Source organism: Zalophus californianus, chromosome 6 (genome assembly GCF_009762305.2).
Source record: "Zalophus californianus isolate mZalCal1 chromosome 6, mZalCal1.pri.v2, whole genome shotgun sequence".
In the NCBI taxonomy this organism is placed as follows: domain Eukaryota; kingdom Metazoa; phylum Chordata; class Mammalia; order Carnivora; family Otariidae; genus Zalophus; species Zalophus californianus.
The window spans coordinates 85,488,973-85,508,807 of record NC_045600.1 but is presented as its reverse complement, the minus strand read 5'-3'; positions in this window follow the sequence as shown (position 1 = coordinate 85,508,807).

The window sequence follows — 19,835 nt, the reverse complement described above, 5'->3', positions numbered from 1 at the left end:
AGGGCTTGGCCCATGGGGCGCCTGGGTGGCTCAGTCATTAAGCATCTGCCTTATGGCTCAGGTCATGATCCCAGGGTCCTGGGATGGAGCCCTGCATCAGGCTCCCTGCTCTGCAGGAAGCCTGCTTCTCCTTCTCCCACTCCCCCTGCTTGTGTTCCCTCTCTCGCTGTGTCTCTCTCTGTCAAATAAATAAATAAAATCTTAAAAAAAAAAAAAAAAGGGTGGGGGCTTGGCCCATAATAGGCATTCAGTTAATGTCTCCTCCATCCCCCTCCAAGTCCTAAAACTTTCTTTTCCTTCTCTAAATTCCTCTAACCCTTCTGAGGTAGCCAGTCTCTAAAATGGCCACCAGTGATTCCTCCCTCCTGGTATTTATATCCTTGTGAAGTCCTCTGCCACACTGAATCAAGGTTGGTCTGTGTGACCAATAGAATATGGCAGAAGTGATGATATGTCACTTTTTTTTTTTTAAGATTTTATTTCACAGAGAGAGCACAAGCTGAGGGAGGAGCGGAGGGAGAGGGAGAAGCAGTCTCCCCAATGAGCAGGGAGCCCGATGTGGGACTCAATCCCAGGACCCCAGCATCATGACCTGAGCCAAAGGCAGACACTTAACCAGCTGAGCCACCCAGGCACCCCTGATATGTCACTTCTGATGCTAAATCATAAAAGATACTGTGGCTTCTGCTTTCCTCTCTCTCTTGGATCACTGGCTCTGGGGGAAGCCAGCTGCCATTTCATGAGAGGCCCATGTGGTAAAGAACTGAAGCTACTGGCCAGTAGCCAAGAGGGAGGGAAAATACCTCCATTTAAACTCATCACAAAATTGAGAGGGAATAAATTATAGAGAACAAGGACCTAAGGCTCTGGAACGGAGAAGGAGGTAAGGCAGGATTTAAGGACCCCAGATACAAAGTGGCAAGATGAGGAAACTGACTTGAAGGGTGGGGACATCACCTGCAGACCTTCAGCAGCAGTTTGACCACAGTTCATAAGCAGAATTTGGGCTATCTGGCTCCATTGGGAACCAATGGAGCCAAGCCACTTGGGTCCCCTTGCATGTAAAGAGACCACAGAACCAGCCCCATGGGGAAAACCAAGCCACACTGTGAGTGAAATACTATAGAATGAGTAAGCAAGTCCTCTTTGGCACCTGTTACCTCCTTATCAACTCCAGCATCTCAGGTGGGTGAGAGAGTAGAACAGCCTTATAACCAGTCTCCTCTTATCAACTCACCCCACGTTACCCCATGACCAAGACTCTGTTTCCAATTCTGTCAGAACCTGGACTGGTTGCCACACCCCTCCAGTCTAATTTTTCCAGGAGTTGCCCAAAAAATTCACTCATTCTTTCAACACATACTGTGTTGTGCACCAACTATGTGCCAACTATTGTTTAGACATTAGGTATACAATGACAATAAAAGCAAAAAAATATATATAGAACATATAGTGTAGACAGGAAACAGCTTGTGTATATATGCAAATTGATTGTGAAAAAAGATAACAGATTCTATGCAAGGATGATATTAAAAATATTTAACAGGGTACACAGCAAAAGCACCTACCCATCAAAACAGGTCTCAATATGATCTGAATGAAGACTGTGAACAGTTCTTCTACCTGTCCTGGTAAGAAATCATAGTACTGCTAGTTCTGTGAAGGGAGTATACCTGAAGACCTTAACTTTGATTAGGGAAGTGAAGCAAGTGACATTTGAGCTGAGGCAAAAGATGAGGAGTCAGCCAGGCCAACGGAAGAGAGGCAGGGAGAACATTTCAGGAGAGGGGATAGTATGTATGAAGGCCCTAAGGCCCTGCTCCCTCAAGCTAACCCATCAAGAGCCACAGGTAACAGGGAAGGCCTCCATGTCTCTTATCTTTGTTTCATCTTCTCTGTCCCAGATCCCTTGACAGTAAATGGGTACCTATGGTACCTGCCTTCACATCTCATAGCTTGCCCGAGAGAGGGTCTGAATCTCTTCCTTTAGTTTTAGTTTTTAAAATTCCAGGATAGGACTCTGATAGGTTGGGTTTCTACCCTTGTGGTAGGGAGATAAGTGTTGGGCAGGATATAATGGCAGGATATAAATAGCCCCACTAGAAACACATGATTAGTATGGGGAAGGAACAGGTTTATCAAAGAAAGGGAATTTGTTCCCCAAGAAAGGAAAATGTAGACAGATAAAACAAAAGATGTCCATTACATAAAGGAGAGAAGATAGCTCCTTGAGCTGAAATGGTGGCAGCAGAAATGGCAGTGTGCAGCTTCAAAATATATTTTGGAGACTCGGTGAGAAAGGAAGATACTATTCCTGAGTTCATTCATTTCTTCATCAAATATTAACTGTACGTCTATTATGTGCCAAACACTTCTAGGCACTGAGTATTCAATGATGAACAAAATAGACATGGTCTCTGACCCCAGGAAGTTAACATTTCAGTGGAGGAGACTGACAATTCACAAGTAAACTGAACAATATAAAATTACAGCTTGCACTAAGTGCTAAGAGAAACAAAGATTCAAGGATAAAGATTAATGGGAGAGAGCCAATTCTGTAGTGACATTTAAACTGAGGCCTGGAGCCAGTTGCAGGAAAAGTAGAAGAGGGTTCCAGCAGTATGGTTGAATCCCTATCATTCTTTACATCCCTTCTTATCAAGGAAAAGCAGTGCAGCTTTAGGAAATTCTCCCCCTTTACCCTGTATTCTAAGGGTGGTCCAGAATGGCTAAGTCAATCAAAGTAAACTTATCCCTCTTAATATTGATTGGCTCAGGAGCCCAGACCTAAGCCATTGTTTGCATAGTATTCACCTAGTGATTGTTATTGATTCAGGAGTTAGCATGTGACCTAACTTGGCCTGACCAGACCAAAGGGAAGGGTTTTTGTTCCATTGTGAGGGGATGCACGGTGTTCTGTCTCACTGACTTAAATAGAGAGGTAAAGAACCCCTACCGCTCCTGGCATCTATGACCTAGGAGGGCCAGCTTTAGGCTGAAGCAAAATGAGAGGTAGAAGGAATCTTGGTTCTTGATTATGCTCTTGAGCCACTGATATCAACTGTAACATCTGTTCTACCTCTGAGCTTCCTGCTATGAGAACTATATTTTTTTGTGTAAGCTGCCTTGAGTCAGATTTCTGTTACTTCAGCCAAATACATTTTAATCAATACACAAGCAACAGAAAGAGCATATTCTAAGGCCCTGAGGTGGGGAAAGCTTGAAAAATTAGATGCATATAAGGGGTCACATAAGGAAACGATCCAATCAGATTATCTTAAAGTACAACCAGCCTTCCCCATGCATACCAAGCTTCTAGTCAGCTTTTCAGTGCCTTCCTTGTAGAGATGAGTGGATACCCAGGATCATCAAGCATTGGAGAAAGCACTCAGTATAAAATTAGGACAAAACAAAACAGAAAATAAGGTCTCCAAGGTTACAGAAACCATTATAGGAACAAAAGAAAGTAAGAGGGAAACTATAATTAGTGTCCTTAAAGATGAAGCAGATATTGAATAAAAATAGGGGAACTATAGAAAACAAACATTCAGAGAATAATAAAGAGCTTTTGGAAATTAAAACTATGATAGCTGAAAGAAAAAAATCAATAGAAGAGTTGGAAGGTAAAAGTTGAAAAAATATTACAGAGATGGTGGTGGATAGTAGAAGAGGAAAAAATATGAAAATTAAAGAATCCATTCAGGAGGTCCAACATCTGAATTATATGAATTTCAGAATGAGAGGAAAGTAAAAGAGAAATGAAGGGGACCCACTGAGTGCCCAGCACAGGGAATGAGAACAGATCTACACCACCACCTATCAGAGCACTGGAGTCAAAAAGAAGATCCTAAAGGCTTCCAAGACACAACATAGAACACATAGAAAGGATGAAGAATCAGAATGTCTTCAGACTTGTCAGCAGCAATACAGGAAGCCAGAAGACAATGGAGCAATGTCACCAAATATTTGAAGAAAAATAACAACCTAGATTTTTTCACCCAAGCAAGCTGTCAATTAAGTATGAGAATAGAACAAAGATGTACAGAGTCTAAAAAGACTTAACCTACCATACACCCTTTTCTACAAGATATTGAAGGTGTACTACCAAAATGAGGAGTAAACCAAGAAAAAAAAATCATAGGATCCAGGAAAAAGAGTATCCAACACAGGAGATAAGTAAAAGGAATCCTCAGACTGCTGGTGAAGGGAGATCCCAAGATGATAGCTTTGCAGCAGGCTTAGAGAGCTTACCATTTCAGATTAGAACAGGAGGATGAAAGGCTCTGGAGGCATATATCTAAGGGGAAAAAATGGAAACTGATAAAACTGATAAATTATCTGATTGTATTTGAATATATTGAGAGATTTGTACTTCTAGAAGACACTATGAAAATGATAATAAGTACATAAGCAACTAAGTAAAAAAATGAATAGATAATTTGGGGGGAAGCATACAAGAAAGGAAATGTAAACAGTACACTAACTGTCACAGCTGGTAAATAACATTTACACACTCATAAAATACAAACATTCAATATTGATCTAACTAAAATAACACTACATTACGAGGATGGAGAGAGAAAGTATATGCATATTTATGAAGGATGAGAGAGATAAGTCCTCCTTTTGAAAATAGAAGTCAGTGGCTAATATCAGAAAGTTAAAAATCCAGAAACGGCATGATATTTAAAAAAGGCAACAAATGCCAGAAGAAGCAGCTAAAGGAGTTGTAGTCTGCTTTAAGCAGTGGGAAACCAAGTGGGATAATAGTTCTATTTTTCATTGTTTTGTATAGAACTTGTATGTTCATGTATAACTTCATAAAAACAAATAAATACTAAGTTAAAAACCTAACCATGGTTTCAAATGAAATAGTTTAGAAAGAGAGTAGAATGAGAGGGAGTCTAGGTACTGATTTCTTAGGAAGTCTCCATTTACATGTCACTAGCTGTCAGAGAAGCATCTCCCTCACCTCTAGTCCCTACTCGCAGTGGGAAATACATCTGCGTTAAGAGAAGAAAGTGTTGACAGGGAAAAAAAAAGAAGAGGAGGAAGAAGGAGCATATCCATAGACTGGATACACAGGAAAGGGGATGAATCCATAAAAAGCATGGCTAAGTTTATCCCCATAGGGGGAGGGGGCTTTGCATTGGAAGCATGTTCTAACTTCTGGGAGACCCAGGGCTAGCTGAGGTCTCCATTCTTGAAAAGCTACTAAATATGGACCAGGAAATGGCTGAGGAAGGGAACTAAGGTACTTTTCACTTTCACCTTGAGCTTGTGGTTTGGGTAATAATGTCTCATTCCTGAATACTGGTGTTCCCGAATGGCTTCTTGCCTCCACTGAATACCTCCTTTCCATCTGACCTACCTCTATTAACATCTTGTAAGCAAAGCTAGGATCTCAGAGCAGCACCTCCTCCAGATACCTCTGCTTCTCCCTTGGTTCAGCTGAATTGCATTTGCCCTATTCATACACAAATTCTATTTCTTCTTCTCTGCTTTGAGAGACACCAGGGGGATAAGCAAGTTTCCCTGATAGTCTACAGCCCCTTCACAATTCAGTTTTCTTCTCTGCTTCCCATTCCCTCTAGCCTACTCCTTGCTTACTAAAACTCTCAACTACTGCATAGTTCTGTCAACCATCCCTACTGTAGCAGTCAATTTATCTATTCCCTTCAGGTGTCCCCTTTGTAGTTCTCCCTCAGCACTTTGGGCAGAAGTTCAAAGGCAAGGAGCTAATATATAACAGAGTCTAGGCTACTCTCTGCTACCCTGCTGGAAAATATGTTGGCCCTCCTCCTGCTAGACTAAGACAGGGTTTCAAGGTCTTGTGCTGGGGTCATCTATTAAAGTATACCTTCAATACAGCAAAACCAGTACCCTGGGAGAACATATGATTCTCAGTAAACTGAGCCCTCTCAGTGCAGAGTGACATCTCAGAGCCAGAGGGCTATAGGCCCAGCAGACTCTGGTAAGAAGCAGAGAAACATAGCTGTGTCCACTGGACAGGATTCCCAAGTCCAAAGCATGTGGTGGTGAGAAGAATGGGGGATGGGAAGGGTGGAAGGATGAGAAGACCTAAAACAATAATGGTAGAAACAGGAGCACATGAACATTAGAAAATGTCTTCTCAACCCTCTTCCATATACCTTGATGCAGAACCTGTCCTGATGTAGAAGAATATAGTCTGCTGAGGTGACATGACTTTATAAGTATGGAAAAAACATAGGCTCTAGAGACAGCTGGCCTGAGTTCAAATCCCAGCCCGACCACTCACTGGGATTCTTAAGTGCCATGGACTCCTTTGGAAGTTTAGTAAAGACCACAGATGGCTTCTCAGAATAATGTTTTTAAGTACATTTTAAAAAATACACCCATGATATTGTATACCCATTTTCATGGCAGCATTAATTCACAATAGCCAAAAGGTGGAAGTAACCAAAGTATAATTGACAGATGAATGGACAAGGAAAATGTGGTATATACATAAAATAAAATCTTATTCTGCCTTGAAAAAGAAAGAAATTCTGATACATGCTACAACATGGATAAACCCTAAGGACATTATTCTAAGTGAAATAAGTCAGTCACAAAAAGATACCTGATTCCACTTATGAGGTATCTAGAGTAGTCAAATCCATAGAATCAGAAAAGGGTTGTTGCCAGTGACTAGGAGGAGAGGAAAATGGGGAGTTGTTGTTCAGTAGGTTTAGAGTTTCAGTTCTGCAAGATGAAAAGAGTTCTAGAGATAGGTTGCACAATGTACTAAACACTACTAAATTGTACACTTAAAAATGATGAAGATGTTAATTTAGCTATGTGTATTTTACCACAATTAAAACATTTTTTTCATTTAAAAAAAGTACATGGGATCACCCTTGCACACCCAATGCAGCTGTGCATCCTGGCCAGGCCAGGTGCCAACCCCGCCCATCCCTGTGCCACAGCACACCTGTGCATCACAACAGAGCACTAGCCCCACCAACCTCCATCCCACTGATATACCTAGTCCTAGTGGTCAGAGGGGATTATGCTTCTTGGCTCCACATGACATCTACAAAAGGTCATTCCTTCAAGACTGGGAGAGGTAGCTGATTGCCTAATATACAGAAAAAAGTCAGTCAAAATGAGACAGGAATATGTTCCAAATGAAAGAACAAGACAAAACATCAGAAAAAGACATTATAACACAGAGATAAGCAATCTACCTGATAGAGTTCAAAGTGGTGGCCATAAAGATGCTCACTGAACTGGGGAAAAGAATGGATAAACACAGTGAGATCCTCAACAACGAGATAGAAAATATAAGAAATTTCCAAACAGGGACACCTAGCTGGTTCAGTAGTAGAAAATGTGAGTTGATCTCAAAGTCATGAGTGTAAGCCCAACATTGGGCATAGAGCTTACTTAAAAGGAAAAAAAAGGTTATGTCAATTATATCTCAATAAAACTGAAAAGAAATATTTAAAAGTTTCAAACAAGTTACAGAGCTGAAGAAAACAATAAGTGAACTAAAAAATACACTAGAGGGGTTCAAAGCAGACTGGATAAAGCTGAAGACTGGTCATTGAGCTAGAATACAAAGCAATAGAACTCGCCCAGACAGATTAGCAAAAATAAAAAGCATTTTTATTTTTATTTTTTTTAAAGATTTTACTTATTTATTTGACAGAGAGGGGACACAAGCAAGGGGAGTGCGAGAGGGAGAAGCAGGCTCCCCACTGAGCAGGGAACCTGAGGCAGGGCTCAATCCCAGGATCCTGGGATCATGACCTGAGGCGAAGGCAGACGTCCAATGACTGAGCCACCCAGGTGCTCCAAAAAAATTATTTTTAAAAATTAATATAACTTATACCAAGTGGGATTTATTCCTGGGCTGCAAGTTTGGTTCAACATCCGCAAATCAATCAATGTGATATAATACATTAATAAAAAAAGCCTCAAGAGCAGGGCCCCGTTTAGCTGAATGAAATCAAATCGAATAGGAGGCTAACGAGGTGAGCTGGAGCTGCTTCCTCTGCACCCTCTGTGTGGCTTCTGACCACGTGGGAGCTGGTGCGGTGGTGAACTAAGGGGAACAATCCAGCAGCAAACAGGCCCTCACTGCCCACTGTGTGCCCAGCTCTGTGCTGACTGCTCAGGGCAGGGTCTGGAAGGAAAGGACCAAGAATTTATGATCTAGTGAAGGGAGAAGAGGGAGCTGAACTCAGGGGTAAAGGGTCCAGCGCAGACTTTAAGTGGGGCCGGAGGGGAGAAGGGCCTCCGTGGGGATGGCGGGAAGTGTGCTGGGAAGATGAGTAAGGAGTGCATCAACCTCCCCTTCTCATCTAACACGTCTCCAAATGAACACACATTTGAAGCTAAAACACTTCCCTTGGTACACAGGTGATACTCCAGGCCAGGCCCCTTTCTCCCCTTGTCCCAGAGTCGCTGTGTGGGGAAATCTAAAGCTGCCGCTGCAGAGTGAAAGTGACTGAGTTCTTTCCCACTCAGCCCCTCTCCTCCTGGATGAGCAGGGAGCCTGAGATCTCCCCCAGAAACCCCAACCTGCGTCCTCAGAGGCCTCTGCCCATGGCAGTGTCTGGGCCTCGTTAACTGACTCCCACTGACTAGGCTAACCAGGACCTGCCTCTCACCAGCAGCCCCTTGGCCTCAGGTAAGCCAGCATTGAAAAGTACATTCGTCCTGCTGGTTCAGCTGACATCACTTCCCCGAAAGCCCCACAAGGGTGAATTACTCACCTTTCCTCTTTCAAGATGCCTCTGGTGCCTGTCCCTTCCTTCCCATTCTGCCAGTGGCATCTCTCTCTCAGCCTCAGCCTCCTCTCAGGGATTCATACCCCACACACCTGGCTGGCCAGGGAGCTTTGTAACCACCCCTTCGATCTGCCATCCTCCTGCTCAAATGCATCCGACGCTTATCCATCCTTTGCCAACAAATTCTGGATTCCAGTACCTTCCTTAAAGCATGTAAAGCCCCCAAACAGGGGCGCCTGGGTGGCTCATTCGTTGGGCGTCTGCCTTCGGCTCAGGTCATGATCCCAGGGTTCTGGGATCGAGCCCCACATTGGGCTCCCTGCTCCTTGGGAAGCCTGCTTCTCCCTTTCCCGCTCTCCCTGCTTGTGTTCCCTCTCTCACTGTGTCTCTCTCTGTCAAATAAATAAGTAAAATCTTTAAAAAAAATAAAGCCCCCAAACAGCCCTATGTATATATGGAATTTTAGTATATGATAAAGCAAGTCTTTCAAATATGGATGAAAGGATGGGTTATTCATTATTGGAAAAGCTAGCTTGCCACTGGAATAAAATAGTTAGATCCTAATTTCATAACAACACAAAAACAGATTCCAGACAGATTAAATATCTAACCATTAAAACAATAGAAGATTTAAAATAAGATATTAGAGAATATTAATAAGATACTGGGACGAAGAGAATCTTCTAGATGAGGTACAAAACCTAGAAGCCAATAAGGATATGTTACCAGATTTGAATATACAGAAACATAAAATTTCAGTAAAGCAAAAGATGCCACAAGCACACTGCTACCTGCAAAATATATCCCAAATTTATTCCTCTTAATAAATATCCATGGGTAATAAACCCATCCTTTAAAAATACTGATAAGGGACACCTGGGTGGCTCAGTTGGTTAAGCATCTGCCTTCGGCTCAGGTCATGGTCCCAGGGTCCTGGGATCGAGCCCCACATCAGGCTTCTTCCTCAGCGGGAAGCCTGCTTCTCCCTCTCCCTCTGCCTGCCGCTCCACCAGCTTGTGCTCTCCCTCTATCTCTGTCAAATAAATAAATAAAATCTTTAAATAAATAAATAAAAATAGTGGTAAAGAGGAGAGTCTTACCCTACCAGATTCTGAGATACACTACAAAGCCACACTTAGACAAACAGCATGTTGTTGGTGTAAGAACCAGACCAATGGGACGAAATAGAGGGATCGTAACATGCCCTGATAGTTAAGGGAACGTAATCATTGATAAAGTTGGCACCACAAATCAATAGGGAAAGAACAGCTATTTAATAGATGATGTGGACATGAGTGGTTCACTAAATAGAACAAATTAAACTATTCCCACTTATTTCTATACTCCAAAAAAAAAAAAAAAAAAGGCTGTAAATGGGATTAACACCTGAAATGGAAAACTATAAAGTTAATAGAAGACAATGTAGGAGACTCTATTTGTGATTTGGGAATAAGAAGGATTTCTTAAAACAACACTTTGAAACCATGAGCCGTAAGGCAAAAACATTTCTAAATGTCATTACATAAGGATTATGTAATGATAATTACATAATGAGTAAGTATACTAAGTATACTAAGTATACTAAGTAAGTATACTTACATAATAAAAGGATTTCTATCAACTAAGAACACACCGAAAAAGTTGATAGATTGCAGACAGAATGATGAAAGGTATTTGCAGTGCATTTGCAAATCACCAAAGGATCAACATCTAGCATATACAAAGAATTCTTAGGTAATCCGCAAGAAAAAGATGGCTGTGCCAACATAAAAATGGACCAGAGATTGGAACCTGCAGTTTATGTAGCAAGGGAAACCCAAAAGGCTAACAGGCATTTGAGGAGATGCTCAAAATCATCCACATTCAGGGAAGGGCACATTGAAACGCCAATGAGATTTCACTGTAGCTATTAAATTGGAAAACACTGAGAAGGCTGAATCAGAGTTGCCTTTCCCAACAACGAGAGGATGGGGAAGGATATGTGGGTACAAGGACATAACAACCAATCAAGAGGGCAAGCCGGCGGCTCATGGGACCAAAAAGGACACACTCCACACTCCACATCCTCAGCCCTTGACACTCAGGGGAGATTTTTTCCCTCCAGCGCTCCCCAGCTTCATGGCCACTGGTCTAGTGCCAGTCATCACCTCCACTCGTCTCAACGACTGCGATAGCCTGACTGGTCTCCCTGCTTCCACTCTTGCCTTCCTACAAGACTTTCTCTGCAGAAGGCACAAGTGGTCTCCTAAAAACATAATCCAAGATATGATACATTAAATCAAACCAAATAACCACATCAGCTAGGTTCTGTGATGGCCCTGAGTAAAATCCCCCAGCCCCTTGTGGCTCTCACTTCTTGCCATGGCCCTGAAAGGTCTGGTGTGGTCTGGCTGCTCACATCTGTTCTACTCCTCCCCTCACGCACAAGTTCCAGCTACACTGGCCCTCTCCGCCTGGAACATGGCAAGCTCTTTCCTACATCAGGGATTCTGCACTTCCCATTCGCTGGCCTGATGTCTTTGACCCTGACTCTGTGTGTTGCTGCTCTTTCTCATGGTCATGGATCTGCTCAAATGTCCTTTTCTCCAGCAAATCTTACCTGACCGTCCTCCAGAACATGTATGCCTCTCACCCACCTACTTGCTTCTGGGTCACTGTGGTTATTCAACATAGTACTAGAAGTCCTAGCCACAGCAATCAGACAACAAAAAGAAATAAAAGGAATCCAAATCGGCAAGGAAGAAGTCAAACTCTCACTCTTTGCAGATGATATGATACTTTATGTGGAAAACCCAAAAGACTCCACCCCAAACTTGCTAGAACTCATACAGGAATTCAGTAAAGTTGCATTTATATACACCAACAACAAGACAGAAGAAAGAGAAATTAAGGAGTTGATCCCATTTACAGTTGCACCCAAAACCATAAGATACCTAGGAATAAGTCTAACCAAAGAGGCAAAGAATCTGTACTCAGAAAACTATAGAATACTCATGAAAGAAATTGAGGAAGACATAAAGAAATGGAAAAACATTCCATGCTCATGGATTGGAAGAACAAATATTGTGAAGATGTCTATGCTACCTAGAGCAATCTACACATTTAATGCAATCCCTATCAAACTACCATCAACTTTTTTCAAAGAAATGGAACAAATAATCCTAAAATTTGTATGGAACCAGAAAAGACCCCGAATAGCCAGAGGAATATTGAAAAAGAAAAGCAAAGCTGGCAGCATCACAATTCCGGACTTCCAGCTCTATTACAAAGCTGTCATCATCAAAACAGTATGGTACTGGCACAAAAACAGACACATAGATCAATGGAACAGAATTGAGAGCCCAGAAATGGACCCTCAACTCTGTGGTCAACTAATCTTCGACAAAGCAGGAAAGAATGTCCAATGGAGAAAAGTCTCTTCAACAAGTGGTGTTGAGGGGCGCCTGGGTGGCTCAGTTTGTTAAGCGACTGCCTTCGGCTCAGGTCATGATCCCGGAGTCCCGGGATCGAGTCCCGCATCGGGCTCCCTGCTGAGCAGGGAGTCTGCTTCTCCCTCTGACCCTCTTCCCTCTCGTGCTCTCTCTCATTCTCTCTCTCTCAAATAAATAAATAAATAAATAAATAAATAAAAAAAACAAGTGGTGTTGGGAAAATTGGACAGACACATGCAGAAGAATGAAACTGGACCATTTCCTTACACCACACACAAAAATAGACTCAGAATGGATGAAAGACCTAAATGTGAGACAGGAGTTCATCAAAATCCTAGAGGAGAACACAGGCAGCAACCTCTTCGACCTCAGCTGCAGCATCTTCTTCCTAGAAACCTCACGAAAGGCAAGGGAAGCAAGGGCAAAAATGAACTATTGGGACTTCAAGATAAAAAGCTTTTGCACAGCAAAGGAAACAGTCAACAAAACCAAAAGACAACTGACAGAATGGGAGAAGATATTTGCAAATGACATATCAGATAAAGGGCTAGTATCCAAAATCTATCAAGAAGTTACCAAACTCAACACCCAAAGAACAAATAATCCAATCAAGAAATGGGCAGAAGACATGAACAGACACTTTTCCAAAGAAGACATCCAAATGGCCAACAGACACATGAAAAAGTCCTCAACATCGCTCGGCATCAGGGAAATCCAATCAAAACCTCAGTGAGATACCACCTCACACTGGTCAGAATGGCTAAAATTAACAAGTCAGGAAACGACAGATGTTGGCGGGGATGCAGAGAAAGGGGAACCCTCCTACATTGTTGGTGGGAATGCAAGCTGGTGCAGCCACTCTGGAAAACAGTAGGGAGGTTCCTCAAAAAGTTGAAAATAGAGCTACCCTATGACCCAGCAATTGCACTACTGGGTATTTACCCCAAAGATACAAATGTAATGATCCGAAGGGGTACATGCACCCCAATGTTTATAGCAGTAATGTCCACAATAGCCAAACTATGGAAAGAGCCAAGATGTCTATCAACAGATGAGTGGATAAAGAAGATGTGGTGTGTATGTACACACACACACACACACACACACACACACACACACACACACACACACACTGGAATATTATGCAGCCATCAAAAAGAATGAAATCTTGACATTTGCAATGACGTGGATGGAACTAGAGGGTATTATGCTAAGCAAAATAAGTCAATCAGAGAAAGACATGTATCATATAATCTCACTGATATGAGGAATTCTTAATCTCAGGAAACAAACGGAGGGTTGCTGGAGGGGTGGAGGGTGGGAGGGATGGGGTGGCTGGGTGATAGACATTGGGGAGAGTATGTGCTATGGTGAGCACTGTGAATTGTGTAAGACTGATGAATCACAGACCTGTACCTCTGAAACAAATAATACATTATATGTTAAAAAAAAGAAGAAGAAGAAGATAGTAGGAAGGGAAAAATGAAGGGGGGGAAATCGGAGGGGGAGACGAACCATGAGAGACTATGGACTCTGAGAAACAAATTGAGGGTTCTAGAAAGGAGGGGGGTAGGGGTTGGGTTAGCCTGGTGATGGGTATTAAAGAGGGCATGTATTGAATGGAGCACTGGGTGTTATACACAAACAATGAATCATGGAACACTACATCAAAAACTAATGATGTATGGTGATTAACATAATAAAAAAATTAAAAAAAATTAAGGTAACTTAACGAACCTTTCAGGCAACATCAAGCAGAATAACATTTGCATAATAGGGGTCCCAGAAGAAAAAGGGGAAGTGAAAGAGCCAATAAGCTTATATGAAAAGATAATGGCTGAAAATTTACCTAATCTGGTGGAGGAAACAGACATACAAATCCAGGAAACCAGAGAGTCCCAGAGACAAACCCAAAGATGCCCACACCAAGATATATTATAATTAAATGGCAAAAGTTAGAATCCTAAAAGCAGCAAGAGAAAAACAACTTATTACATACAAAGGAAACTCCAAAAAGCTATCAGCAGATTTTTCAGTAGAAACTTGGCAAGCCAGAAGAGAATACATGAGATATTCAAAATACAGCAAGGATAAAACTCCCAACCAAGAATTCTCTACCTTGCAAGGTTATCATTCAGAATTGAAGGAGAAATTAAGAGTTCACCAATAAGCAAAAGCTAAAGGAATTCATCACCACTAAACTAGTCTTACAAAGAAATGTTAAAGGGACTTCTTTAACTGAAAAGAAATGGCACTAATCAATAACAAAGACAATATGCATAAGTAAAAATCCCTGGAAAAAGTAGATATATAGTAAACATAATGTATCAGTCACATATTTAGCAAGCATGGTATTTAAAAGACAAAAATAGCGCCTGGGTGGTGCGGTTGAATAAGGGTCCAACTCTTGGTTTTGGCTCAGGTTGTAGTCTCAAACTCGTGAAATTGAGCCCCCTGTTGGGCTCCACACTCAGTGAAGAGTCTGCTTGAGACTCTCTCCTGGGGCACCTGGGTGGCTCAGTTGGTTAAGCATCTGCCTTCACCTCAGGTCACGATCCTAGGTCATGGGATCGAGCCCTGCATCAGGTTCCCTACTCAGCAGGGAGCCTGCTTCTCCCTCTCCTTCTGCAGCTTCTCCTGCTTGTGCTCTCTCTCTCTCTCTGTCAAATAAATAAATAAAATCTTAAAAAAAAGTCTCTCTCCTCCCTCTGCCCCTCCCCCCATATACACTCTCTCAAAAAAAGATAAGTAAATCTTTAAAATAAGACAAAAATAGTAAAATTAAAAAACTACACTACTTAGTTAAGGGATGCATAAAATAAAAGATGTAAAATATGACATCAAAAATATAAAATAAAGGGGTGCCTGGGTGGCTCAGTCAGTTAAGTGTCTGTCTTTGGCTCAGTTCATGATCCCGGGGTCCTGGGATCAGGCCTCACACAGGCCCCTTGCTCATGAGGGACCTGCTTCTCCCTCTCCCTCTGCCTGCTGCTCTCCCTGCTTGTGTTCTCGCTCTGTGTGTCAAATAAATAAATAAAATCATATATATATAAAATATGGGTTGAGGGGACAAAGAAAGTGTAAAGTTTTGGAACATGTTCAAAATTAAAGTGGCTGGGGTACCTGAGTGGCTCAGTCGGTTAAGCATCTGCCTTCCAATTGGGTCGTGATCCCGGGGTCCTGGGATCAAGCCCCACATTGGGCTCTCTGCTCAGCAGGGAGCCTGCTTCTCCCTCTCCCTCTCTCTGTTGCTCCCCTGGCTTATGCACTCTCTCTCTGTCAAATAAATAAATAAAATCTTAAAAAAAATTTAAGTGGCTGAGGGGCACCTGGGTGGAATAGTCAGTTAGGTGTCTGACTCTCAGTTTCAGCTCAGGTTGTGATCTTGGAGTCATGAGATTGAGCCCACTTCAGGCTCCACACTCTGGCACAGAGTCTGCACTGGATTCTCTCTCTGCCCCTCCCCCCTCTAAAATAAATAAATCTTAAAATATATTAAAGTGACTGAACGGATAAAAAACAAAACCCAACTGTACACTGTCTACAAGAGACTCACTTCAGACGTAAGGACACAGACTGAAAGTGAAGAGATGGAGAAAGATATCCCATGTAAATGGAGGTTAAAAAAAAAAAAAGCCAGGGTACCAATACTCATAGCAGACAAAATAGGCTTTATTTTTTTTAAGGTTTTATTTATTTATTTCAGAGAGAGAGAATGAGAGACAGAGAGCATGAGAGGGAGGAGGGTCAGAGAGAGAAGCAGACTCCCTGCTGTGCAGGGAGCCCGATGCGGGACTCGATCCGGGACTTCAGGATCATGACCTGAGCCGAAAGCAGTTGCCTAACCAACTGAGCCACCCAGGTGCCCCCAAAATAGACTTTATTTTTTTTAATTTATTTTAAAGATTTTATTTATTTATTTTGACACAGAGAGAGAGACAGTGGGAGGGAACACAAGCAGGGAAAGTGGGAGAGGGAGAAGCAGGCTTCCCGCTGAGCAGGGAGCCTGATGCGGGGCTCAATCCCAGGACCGTGGGATCATGACCTGAGCTGAAGGCAGACACTTAACAACTGAGGCACCCAGGCGCCCCCAAAATAGACTTTAAAACAAAGACTGCAATCATAGACAAAGAAGTACATTACATAATGATAATGGGGCCAATCCAACAAGAAGACATAACATTTATAAATGTATATGCACCCAACATAGAAGCATCAAGATATGGAGAGCAAATATTAATGGATCTAAAGGGAGAAATTGACAGCAATACAATAATAGTAAGGGACTTTGTCACCCCACTTACATCAATGGATAGATTATCCAAGCATAAAATTAATAAGAAAACATTGGCCTTAGGGCGCCTGGGTGGCTCACTTGTTAAGCATCTGCCTTCGGCTCAGGTCGTGGTCCCAAAGTCCTGGGATTGAGTCCTGCATGGGGCTCCCTGCTCAGCAGGAAGCCTGCTTCTCCCTCTCCCACTCCCCCTGCTTTTGTTCCCTCTCTCGCTGTGTCTGTCAAATAAATAAAATCTTTAAAAAAAGAAATAGTTATTAAAAAAAAAAAGAAAACATTGGCATTAAGCAACACACTAGACCAGATGGACTTAATAGATATATACACAATATTACATCCAAAAGCAACAGAATAAGCATTCTTCTCACATGCAACATTCTCCAGGATGTTAGGCCACAAAATTCAAGAAGACTGAAATCATATCAACCATCTTCTCTGACTACAATGGTATGAAACTAGAAATCAATTACCAGAAGAAAACTGGAAAAACCATTAAAATGTGGATATTAAACAACAGGCTAATGGGGGTGCTTCGCTGGCTCAGTTAGTTGGTAATGCATGCAACTCTTGATCTCGAGGTTGTGGGTTCAAGCCCCACATTGGGTGTAGAGATTACTTAAAAGTAAAATCTTTAACAAACAATAAACACCATGCTAATGAACAACCAATGGGTCATCAAAAAATCAAAGAAGAAATTAAAAAATACCTAGAGACAAATGAAAATAGAAATACAACACACCAAAATTTTTGGGAGATGCAGCAAAATGTTTCTAAGAGGGAAGATCATAGCAATATAGGCTTACTTCAAGAAACAAGAAAAATATCACATTTAACTTTATACCTAAAGGAGAGAAAAAGAACAAAGGAAGCCCAAAGTTAGTAGAAAGAGGGAAATACTGAAGATCAGAGTGGAAATAAATGGAGAATAAAAAAAAAGAAAAAGGGGCATCTGGGTGGCTCAGTCAGTTGAGCATCTGACTTGATTTCGGCTCAGGTCATGATCTTGGGGTCATGGGATTGAGCCCCATGTCAGGCTCTGAGCTGAGCATGGAGCCTGCTTGGTATTCTCTCTCTCCCTCTCCCTTTGCCCCTTCACCTCTCCCTCTCTCTCAAAGAAAAAAACAAAAAAACAAAATTAAAAAATTAAAAATTAAAATACCACTAAAGGTAAGTATAAAAAAGAAAAAGAAAAAAGAAAAGATCAATGAAACTAAGAGCTGGAAAGATAAACAAAATTGACAAATCTCTAGCTAGACTAATGAAGAAAAAAAGGAGAACTCTAATAAAATTAGAAATTAAAGAGAGGTTACAAGTGACAGAAATACAAAGGATCATATGAACAACTATATGCCAACAAATTGAACAATATAGAAGAAATGAATAAATTCCTAGAAACATACACTTTTCCAAAAGTAAGTGTTCGAATAAGTGACTTCAGTAAATAGAAATAGAAAGTCTGAATAGACCAATTACTAGTAAGGAGAATGAATCAGTCATCAAAAACCTCCCAACAAATGAAAGTCCAGGACCAGATGGCTTCACTGGTGAATTCTACCAAACATTTAAGAAAAAGTTAATACTTATCCTTCTCCAACTCCTCCAAAAAAATCAAAAAGGAAGGAACATTTCCAAACTCATTTTATGAGGGCAGTAACCCCAATAACAAAACCAGACAAGCCACCCCACACAACACGCACACGCATACACATACACATTACAGGCTAATATCACTGATGAACATAGATGCAAAAATTTTCAACAAAATTGAGCAAATTGAATTCAACAATGGATTAAAATAATAATATACTGTGTCCAAGTGGAATTTATTCCAGGGATGCAAAGATAGTTCAGCATCCACAAATCAGCATAATATACCACATTAATAAAATGAAGGATAAAAATCATATGACAATCTCTATAGATGCAGAAAAGGCATTTGAAAAACTTCAACATCCATTTATAATGGTTTAGAGGGAAACCATCAACAAAGATGGTTTAGAGGGAACATACCTAAACATAATAAAGGCAATATATGGCAAGCCCACAGTAAACATCATACTCAATGGTGGAAAGCTGAAAGCTTTTGCTCTAAGAACAGGAACAAGACAAGGATGCCCACTCTTGCCACTTTTATTCAACAGAGTATTGGAAGTCCTAGACCCAGGAATTAGGCAAGAAAAAGAAATAAAAGTCACCCAAATTAGAAAGGAAGAAGTAAAACTATGACTACTTGCAGATTACATGATACTTTATATAAAAAACTCAAAAGATTCTACCAAGAAAGTGTTAGAATAATAGACTTCAGTAAACAGGATACAAAATTAACATACAGAAATCCATAGTGTTTCTATATACTAATAGTGAATTATCAGAAAGCAATTAAAACAATCCGATTTATAATTGCATCCAAAAAAATAAAATACGGAGATAAATTTAACCAAAGAGATGAGAGACCTATACACTGAAAATTTAAGACACTGATGAAAGAAATGGAAGAAGATACAAATAAATGGAAAGATACTCTGAGCTCATGGATTGGAAGAATTATATTGTTAGAATGTCCACACTACCCAAACTATAGATTCAATGCGATCCCTATCAAAATTCCAATGGTGTTTTTCACAGAACAAATTTAGAAATAATTCTAAAATGTGCATGGAACCACAAAAGATCCCAAATAGCCAAAGCAATCTCAAGAAAGAATAACAAAGCTGGAGGTATCATCTCTCTGATTTCAAACTACAAAGCTATGGTTATCAAAACAGTATGATACTGACACAAAAACAGACACACAGTTCAATGCAACAGAATTGAGAGCCCTGTATTAAACCCACATATAGGGGCACCTGGGTGGCTCAGTCGTTAAGCATCTGCCTTTGGCTCAGGTCATGATCCCAGGGTCTTGGGATCGAGCCCCGCATCGGGCTCCCTGCTCCGCGGGAAGCCTGCTTCTCCCTCTCCCACTCCCCCTGCTTGTGTTCCCTCTCTCGCTGTCTCTCTCTCTCTCTCAAATAAATAAAATCTTAAAAAAAAAAATAAACCCACATATACATGGACAATTAAGTCATGACAAAGGAGCCAAGAACATACTATGGTGAAAGGTATTGGAAAAAACTGGATCACTATCTTACACCATACACAAAAACTAACAAAATGGATTAAAGACTTGAATGTTATACCTGAACATAAAATTCCTAAAAAAACAAAAAAACAAAAAACATAGGCAGTAAGCAACCTGACTTTGGTTCCAGCAATAATTTTGTGGATCAGATTTAAAAGGCAGGGGAAACCAACGCAAAAATAAAGATTACTTCAAACTAAAATGCTTCTGCACACTGAAAGAAACATCAT